This window comes from Myotis brandtii, unplaced genomic scaffold (genome assembly GCF_000412655.1).
Source record: "Myotis brandtii unplaced genomic scaffold, ASM41265v1 scaffold646, whole genome shotgun sequence".
In the NCBI taxonomy this organism is placed as follows: domain Eukaryota; kingdom Metazoa; phylum Chordata; class Mammalia; order Chiroptera; family Vespertilionidae; genus Myotis; species Myotis brandtii.
The window spans coordinates 289,461-298,323 of record NW_005370495.1 but is presented as its reverse complement, the minus strand read 5'-3'; the positions used below and the strand labels follow the sequence as shown (position 1 = coordinate 298,323).

At 58.4% G+C, this 8,863-nt stretch overlaps 1 protein-coding gene across 1 annotated transcript in view; it reads right to left on the bottom strand.

The window, feature by feature from the left end:
• MYOM2 (myomesin 2) overlaps positions 1-8,863 on the bottom strand; it is a 71,473-nt gene that overhangs the window by 61,031 nt on the left and 1,579 nt on the right. The window contains exon 2 of the mRNA XM_014528689.1: positions 6,903-7,106. The gene's annotated coding sequence lies outside the window, so the exon portion shown is untranslated. The remainder of the gene's footprint in view (positions 1-6,902; positions 7,107-8,863) is intronic.

The following is an 8,863-nucleotide window of genomic DNA, read 5'->3' as shown; positions in this document are numbered from 1 at the left end:
GCTCCGCACCCCCAGCTGCCGTCGGGGCGGCCAGTCCCCCAGCTCCGTGTTCTCTTAGGAAAACACCCGATTCCACTCCCCCTTTCCCGCCTGCACCTCGTCACAGGCCCTTTCCTTCTGAGACCACAATCTCCAACCTCAGTGCAGGGACCGGGGACCTGAGGGGAGGGGCCCCAGATCGGGGTCCCCGTGGGGTGCTGGGGAGGGACTCGGGACACTAACAGCAGACACGACCAGACGATGTGAAAATCTGACCAAGAAACTCGGACCTCAGGTCTGGGCAGGTTAACTGGTCTCCACCCTGAACGGTCCCGGGGAAGCTGGGGGGGCCCAGCCTGTGCCCAAGGCACCGTCCCCCCAGGAAGGAGAGACCAGGAGAGGAACGAAGAGGGAAACTCACCGAGAGGGAAGGACGGTGCAAAGGAGAAGCAGTGCTGCCCGGCTCAGGATGGCAGTGCCCAGCTCAGGACGCAGTGCCCGGCTCAGGACGCAGTGCCCGGCTCAGGACGCAGTGCCCGGCTCAGGACAGTGCCCAGCTCAGGATGGCAGTGCCCGGCTCAGGATGGCAGTGCCCGGCTCAGGACAGTGCCCGGCTCAGGATGGCAGTGCCCAGCTCAGGACAGTGCCCGGTTCAGGACAGTGCCCGGCTCAGGATGGCAGAGCCCAGCTCAGGACGCAGTGCCCAGCTCAGGACAGTGTCTGGCTCAGGACGCAGTGCCCGGCTCAGGACAGTGTCTGGCTCAGGACGCAGTGCCCAGCGCTCCGGGCAGAGCCTGTCCGCCCCATTTAAGGCCAAGGACCTGCCATATATAGACACGTGGCTTCTTGCCCAAACTGACAGGGACCGTAATCACAGCCGGTCCTGGGAGGAGACGGCCTGTTCTGGAGGGAAAATCCCATGGACAAGGGACCCTCACAAGGGCTCCCCTCTCCCCCGGGAAGCTGACGACGCTGCTGGCGGCCGAGGGGGCGGGCACGGCATTTACACTCATTTTCCACGTAAATCCTCAGTCTCGCTCCCATCCTGTCGAGGGACGGCGCCCCGGGCGCACAGATGGACAGGCCGAGGATCTCTCCACCACCGGACTCAGGCAGAGGCTCACGCGGTTACCATGGTGACCAGGGCCGGCACTGGACTCCAAGGGCTGGGGGCAGGGGGACCTCCATAGCTAATTTTTGTTTGTTTTAATTTCAACAACCACTAGGTTTCCTCCTTGGGTGGACTTAACAAGACCTGCCTGAAGGGGGAGCGATGCCCAGTGGGCAGCCCCGTCTTATTTATAGTTATTACCACAGATGGACGCTGTGCCCCCTCCCCCATGGCGGGGTGTCCGTCCTGCCCGGCACATGTGCAAATATAAATAACACAGCACTGGCACCGCATGGCTGGCACCGGGCTTGTGTGGCCGAGGGCAGGGCAGCTGGTCACCCTCTGGGCTCTGTGCTCCCACCTGTAAAACCTCTGCAATAACAACGATCTTGCACGTTTGCGGCAGAAACTAGAAGAAGTAACGTATGGAAAGTCCTGGGAGCCCTGGACCCCTCCATGTGCCCGTATAGCGGGTACCGAAACACGCCAGAGCCCAGCAAGAAGGCCGGCGAATGAATCGCTTACACGTTACCAAGACGAGGTCAGAGGCGCCGGCTGGCCCCTCTGAGAGTACCCTGCACGCGGACGGGGACTGCACGCCTTTACCGTGTGAGCCGCCCTAACGCCGAGGGCCCAGCATTGCACGACAGATGCTGCGTGGGCAGCAAGCACACGCCCGCAGCTGACGGGTGAGTTCTGTCATCCGCGTCCCTTCGCTCCGGAAACCGGTCCGGCCTCTCCTGGGACAGTCACCATGCCCGCCGCCTGCTCATCGGCCTCATCCTCGGGCCGGGTCCCAGCTCCTCCCGAGCACACAGCCCCCTCCCGGGAGGGACGTCTCCCGCAGGGACCACGGGCCACGCTCCTCACCCTCATCTAGACTCAGGGACCGCCTGTCCCCGGGATGTGGGAGGCAGCCCCGGAGTCCTGGGCGGCACGGCACTGAGGACAGAGCTGCCGGCTGCTGGAACCTGGAACCCCCAGTTACTCGGAGCTCAGCACCGCCCAGCCGAGCACCGTGTACTGAAACCGCACCGAGTCACGTCCTGATCGAATTGCCAACAGCTGGTGATTCGGAGGGAAGAAGAGGAGAAAGTCACACTATGCACAGATGGCACAGACTTTTTCATCAGAAACAATGCAAACCAGAGAACAGGACCCCAAAAACATCCTATGGCCACAAAAATACCCTTTCAGAAATGAGGGGACGCCCCAGCCAGCTGGTGCGTGTGGAGATGCAGGGGAGCCCAGCCCCTATCCTGGGCAGTAGGAGCGCAGGTCACAGCAGGTGGACACGGCCAGGCACGGGGTCCAGTGCCCACAGGGCCGGGTGACTAGCCCATCGCTCCCTCCTGGCCGACGGACATTCTGCACATTCACTGCCATCCGCCCCTTGGCCCATCACACTGGTAGGGGGCACCTGACTTAATCTGAACAGTAATCGTATTATTTTAGACCTTAGAGCACATGTGCTTATGTGAATAGGGGGTGACTTTCTTATATGTGAATAGGGCATTAAGTTTTCCTTAAGTTTCCTTTGCAGGTTTGTGAGAAGCGTTTGAGGAGGTGACTCAGCTGTGAATCCAGCAAGCAGAACCCATAAGCAGAGTCAGACTGACCCACCAGGAGTCAAAACATCATCTCATCCACATCATCTCATCCACATCATCTCCTCACCATCTCATCGCCTAATGCCAGAGGACAATAGCTGATGTCTGCAGGCCCCAGGGCTGCCTCCCCCAGCCCCTTCCCCTTCATAGTCCCGTCCCCTGCACCTGCTGGGAGGCTGGATTCGAATGCTTGTCAGCACCTTGCCCTCTTGATTGGCTCAGTAAACGCCTATATGATTCAACCCTGCCTTCGTTATTAGACGCAGCGACAGGCAGCCCAAGCCTCCCGAGTTTCCCGGAAACAACACCCCACCTGCCAGGCCCTTCAAAGCAGCCCCAAGGCCCCTGCAACTGCTGAAGCTCCCGCCAGGCGCTCTTCTCATCTACACCCCGACTCTGCCCCCGCCTCTCCCCCAATGACATCACACCCTGGGTAGGCCCAGCACCGGGCAGACTCACAGCTAAGCTGGGCTTCTGTGTCACGCTGCCTCGCTCCCTCTACTGACCTTACACTCAGCTAGCTCAGTGGTTGAGCGTCGACCTATGAACCAGGAGGTCACAGTTCAATTCCCAGTAAGGGCACATGCCCGGGTTATGGGTTTGATCCCCAGTGTGGGGCGTGCAGGAGGCATTCGGTCAATGATTCTCTCTCATTTGCTCTCTCTCTCCCTCTCTCTTCCTCTCTCAAATCAATAAAAACACAGTTTTAAAAAGTACTTTAAACTCAGCTGGTCGGACACAAGTTCAGGCTCTCCCACTGCTCCCCATCTGGTCTCTGTCCAGTGTCCCCACCCCATGAGCGGCACGAGCGAGCTGAGTCTTAGGCACCTCCCTCAGGCCCCAGGGACTCTGGCCCTTCTTCTTCCCAGACATTCCCCCAAACCCCCCCGCTGCCTCCTCTCCGTCCCCACGGCCCGAGCTGGGTGACCTCCGGCCAGGGCCCCGCCTCTGTCCCCTGCGCTGCCTGGGACTCTCCAAGTCAATGTCTCAGAACCCCAATCTGCTGTCACCTGCACCCCTCACAGCCATTTACGTCTTAAAATAAAGACATACCTACTGTGTGCGCCTTTACCTCCACCAACAACCACCCCTTTGGTGAGCATTGGGCCCGTCCATCCACCAGCTGGACCGTGAGCCCTGGTGCCTGCTGGCCAGGGAGTCCCAGGACACGGCTCAGACCGCACACAAGCCCTGGCCGGTGGCTCAGCTGCTTGGAGCATCGTCCGTGCACCAAAAAGGTGGCAGGTTCGATTCCCAATCGGGGCACGTACCTGGGTCGCAGGTTCAATCCCTGGTTGGGGTGTGCACAGGAGGCAACCAATCGATGTTTCTCTCTCACATCAATGCTTCTCTCTCTCTCTCTCTCTCTCTCTCTCTCTCTCTCTCATTAATAAAAACATATCTTCGACCCTGACTGAACAACCACCCCTTTGGTGAGCATTGGGCCCGTCCATCCACCAGCTGGACCGTGAGCCCTGGTGCCTGCTGGCCAGGGAGTCCCAGGACACGGCTCAGACCGCACACAAGCCCTGGCCGGTGGCTCAGCTGCTTGGAGCATCGTCCGTGCACCAAAAAGGTGGCAGGTTCGATTCCCAATCGGGGCACGTACCTGGGTCGCAGGTTCAATCCCTGGTTGGGGTGTGCACAGGAGGCAACCAATCGATGTTTCTCTCTCACATCAATGCTTCTCTCTCTCTCTCTCTCTCTCTCTCTCTAATAAAAACATATCTTCGGACCCTGACTGGTCGCTCAGTGGTTAGAGCATCAGCCCATGGACCAAAGGGTTGTGGGTTTGATTCCCAGTCAAGGGCACGTACCTTGGTTGCAAACTCAATCCCTGGCCCTGGTCAGGTCATGTGCGGGAGGCAACCAGTCAATGTGTGTCTCTCGCATACATATTTCTCTTTCTCCTCCCACCTCCCTTCCTTCCACTCTCTCTAAAAAAAAAATTAAAATCAATGGAAAAAATATCTTCAAGTGAGGATTAAAACTACCCCCAGGGGCTCACAAACCCCCAGCAGACATCTCTCGGAACGAATAAAGCAAACTCTGGAGCCACACGCCTCCTGGAAGGTCAGCGAGAAACCGGGTGGTGATAACACTGTTATTCTCCCAAACACCCAGGTAACCGGGTTACCAGCGTGTCTGGAACAGAGCCCGGAGTTTTTCCAGGATCTGTGCATCCAAACACGCCCGGGAGGCTGGCAGCCACGGCAGCCTTGTGCCTGGCAGGCTCACGTGTGCCTGTTGGCACGACCTCCATGGACTCATCAGCGAGCGCGGGTGTTGGGAGCTACGTGCCCGGGGCCACGGGGACACACAGAGGGGAGAAGTGTCCTCCGGACTCGCAGGCTCATCAGACCATTAAAGGCGCAGAGGGTCTCAGCCGAGAGGAAGCCCACGGAGCCTGCGGGAGGAGGAGGCCTGGGACGAGCCCTGCGGAGTCGGAGAGGCCGCGCCACTCCTCCACCTGGACGACGTCGGGTGTGAAGTGCCCCCTGTGCGCATCGTGTGTGCGGAACCTGAGACCGGCCCACGGGACCGCGCCCTGCTCTTCCCCACGCCCGAGTGGTGACCGTGATGCGCCGGCCTGGTGCGCGGTTCAGCCCGTGCCTTCGCTTAGTGCCTCGCCATCGCCAAGCTCAGCAAACGCCGTTGGTATCAAATGTGCCGGACGGCTTTGCCCTTGGGTGCTATTTACAGTTCCTGTTGACAGATGCGGCCCTGAATTAGCGGGCAGTTTATCTCCACGATGTCCTTAAGCACTCGCCACGCCGGGAGGCACTGAGGTCCGCGGGCCTGAGCTCCGGTCAGGGGCATGGGCGCCGGGCCTGCCTCTCGTCTGTTAATCTGGGCGGAAGCTGCGTGACCAGGGCCCTGGCCCTGGCCTCCCGGCTGTAAAGTGAGGCTGGATTAGAGGATCCTCGCTTAAGCCCCGCTACGCCGCGATTTCCCTCCCGGGTGGCCGTGCCCGGGGAGGGCATGAACGCAGGTCAGTCTGCTGGCTGGGAACAGGCCCGGACGCGGATCAGGGCACGGGCCGCCGTGCGGACAGGACTCCATTCCCAAGTGCTTAAGGGCTTAGGGTCCCGGAGGCCATGAGCTGAGCTGACAAGAACAGTTACTGGTGCTCTAGCCCGTCTGGCTCAGTGGGTAGAGCTTCAGCCCTCGGACAGAAGGGTCACAGGTTCGATTCTGGTCAAGGGCACGTACCTCGGTGCCCGGCCCTGGTCGGGCGCGTGCAGGAGGCAACCCGTCGACGTGTCTCTCTCACAAGGACGTTTCTCTCTGCCTTTCCCTCTCTGTTCCACTCGCCCTCAGAACCAATGGGAAATGTCCTGGGGGAGGATCATCAACAACAACAACAAACCCTCCGGCCTGCCCCGCCCCTGGGGGGCCTTCACCCCGCGGGATTCCGCCTCATCAGGCCCTGCCATCTGCAAAGTAGCGTCACTGAAGTGCACAGACCCTCTCCGTCCCCTCAGATGACAGCGCACCTCGCGGTGTTAGCAGGGCCACCGAGGCCGGCACAGGTACGGAGACCACGTGGACACCTAGGCCAGCTGGGAGACTGGAGGTGGGACTCTGGACCACAGGCTTCAGAAAGCCGGTTCCCAAAGGGAGCATCCAGCTTATGACCACCAGATGGCGCCCTGGCCCGCCGGCCCATCTGCCTCCCGCGGGGGGAGATCTGTGGGCGGCTGCAAGAAAGGCAAACGCGTTTTATGGGAGAGGAAACACTTAATGACTGTGCTACCAATGATCGTCTCCATTTTGGAAGAAAGGTTATACGAATCCGAACTTGGCGCTAGCTCGTGACAGTAAGAGTAGTTTTGTCTCCCGTCTGGCTCAGTGGGTAGAGCTTCAGCCCTCGGACGGAAGGGTCACAGGTTTGATTCTGGTCAAGGGCATGTTCCTCGGTGCCTGGCCCTGGTTGGGGTGCGTGCAGGAGGCAACCCGTCGACGTGTCTCTTCTCACACGGACGTTTCTCTCTGCCTTTCCCTCTCTGTTCCACTCGCCCTCAGAACCAATGGGAAATGTCCTGGGGGAGGATCATCAACAACAACAACAAACCCTCCGCCTTGCCCCGCCCCTGGGGGGCCTTCACCCCGCGGGATTCCGCCTCATCAGGCCCTGCCATCTGCAAAGTAGCGTCACTGAAGTGCACAGACCCTCTCCGTCCCCTCGGACGACAGCGCACCTCGCCGTGTTAGCAGGGCCACCGAGGCCGGCACAGGTACGGAGACCACGTGGATGCCTAGGCCAGCTGGGAGACTGGAGGTGGGACTCTGGACCACAGGCTTCAGAAAGCCCGTTCCCAGAGGGAGCATCCAGCTTATGCCCACCAGATGGCGCCCTGGCCCGCCGGCCCATCTGCCTCCCGCGGGGGGAGATCTGTGGGCGGCTGCAAGAAAGGCAAATGCGTTTTATTGGGGAGAGGAAACACTTAATGACTGCGCTACCGATAACCGTCTCCATTTTGGAAAAAGCTTATATGAATCCGAACTTGGCTCTAGCTCAGTGATGGCGAACCTTTTGAGCTCGGCATGTCAGCATTTTGAAAAACCCTAACTTAACTCTGGTGCCGTGTCCTGGCCCGCCGGCCCATCTGCCTCCCGCGGGGGGAGATCTGTGGGCGGCTGCAAGAAAGGCAAACGCGTTTTATGGGAGAGGAAACACTTAATGACTGTGCTACCAATGATCGTCTCCATTTTGGAAGAAAGGTTATACGAATCCGAACTTGGCGCTAGCTCGTGACAGTAAGAGTAGTTTTGTCTCCCACAGGCATCGTCTGAAAAACTCCAAGGTGAGTGATGGCAGCTTAGTTATTGGCAACAACTCTTACATCAGAAGTAGATGCAGAGACAAAGAAGCATCGAACAGACCGTCAAACCTCAGAGGGAAGGCAGGAGAGGATGGGTGAGGGGGTAAGAGATCAACAAAGAGCTTGTATGCATATTAGCATAACCAGTGGACACAGGCCATAGGGGGTCGGGGGCGGGCTGGGAGAGGACAGTGGGGGACAAGGGGGACACAGGCAATACTTCCAATAATAAAATACTTTTAAGTACAAATTAGCAGGCACAGAATAGTCCTGGGATGTCAAGTACAGCACAGGAAACATTCAATATATTATGCTAACGAGGCCTGGTGTTAGATGGTATGAGGCTTAGGGGGTGATCCCTTTGTAAGTTATATAAACCTCCAATCACTGGGTTGTGCACCTGAAATTTTACTGTACCTCAACTTGAATTGAAAACATTTTTAAATATTATTTTTTTTAATGTTCAAAACTCAGGTGTGTGTGCGTGTGTGCGTGTATGTGTGCACGCATATGCATGTGTGTATGTGTGCACGCATATGCATGTGTGTGTGTGTGCGTGTGTGCGTGTATGTGTGCACGCATATGCATGTGTGTATGTGTGCACGCATATGCATGTGTGTGGGGGGGTGTGTGTGCACACACTGTGGGGTTAACTGTATGTGTCACCTGGCTGGGCACGGTGCCAGCTGTCTGGTCAAACAGCAGCGAGGGTTTCCGTGAAGGTGTGGATGGGGAGTGTCTGCGTCCATCCTTCAGGGCCAGGCGCCTCCGCTTGGAAGTTACTCAACCCCAGACTCTGGGTTGTGCACCTGAAACTACACTGAACCTCAACTCGAATTGAAAATTTTTTAAAATATTATTATTTTAAATGTTCAAAAATCAGGTGTGTGTGTGCTTGTGTGTGTGTGCATGCATATGCATGTGTGTGTGCGTGTGGGCGTGTGTGCACACACTGTGGGGTTACCTCGGCAGCAGAGGGCGCCCGAGGCTTCCAGCTCCCTCCTGGACCCCGGCCAGCGCCCAGGAACCCCAGGACACTCAGACCCGCCAGGCCAGCCGTGTGTGTGCATGCATATGCATGTGTGTGTGCGTGTGGGCGTGTGTGCACACACTGTGGGGTTACCTGTATGTGTCACCTGGCTGGGCACGGTGCCAGCTGTCTGGTCAAACAGCAGCGAGGGTTTCCGGAAGGTGTGGATGGGGAGTGACTGCGTCCATCCTTCAGGGCCAAGCGCCTCCGCTTGGAAGTTACTCAACCCCAGACCTTCCTTCGGGAACACAGTGAGCAGGGAGGGGCCTTCCAACTGCTCCGGATGGTGAGGAAGTGGCAAGCGCGC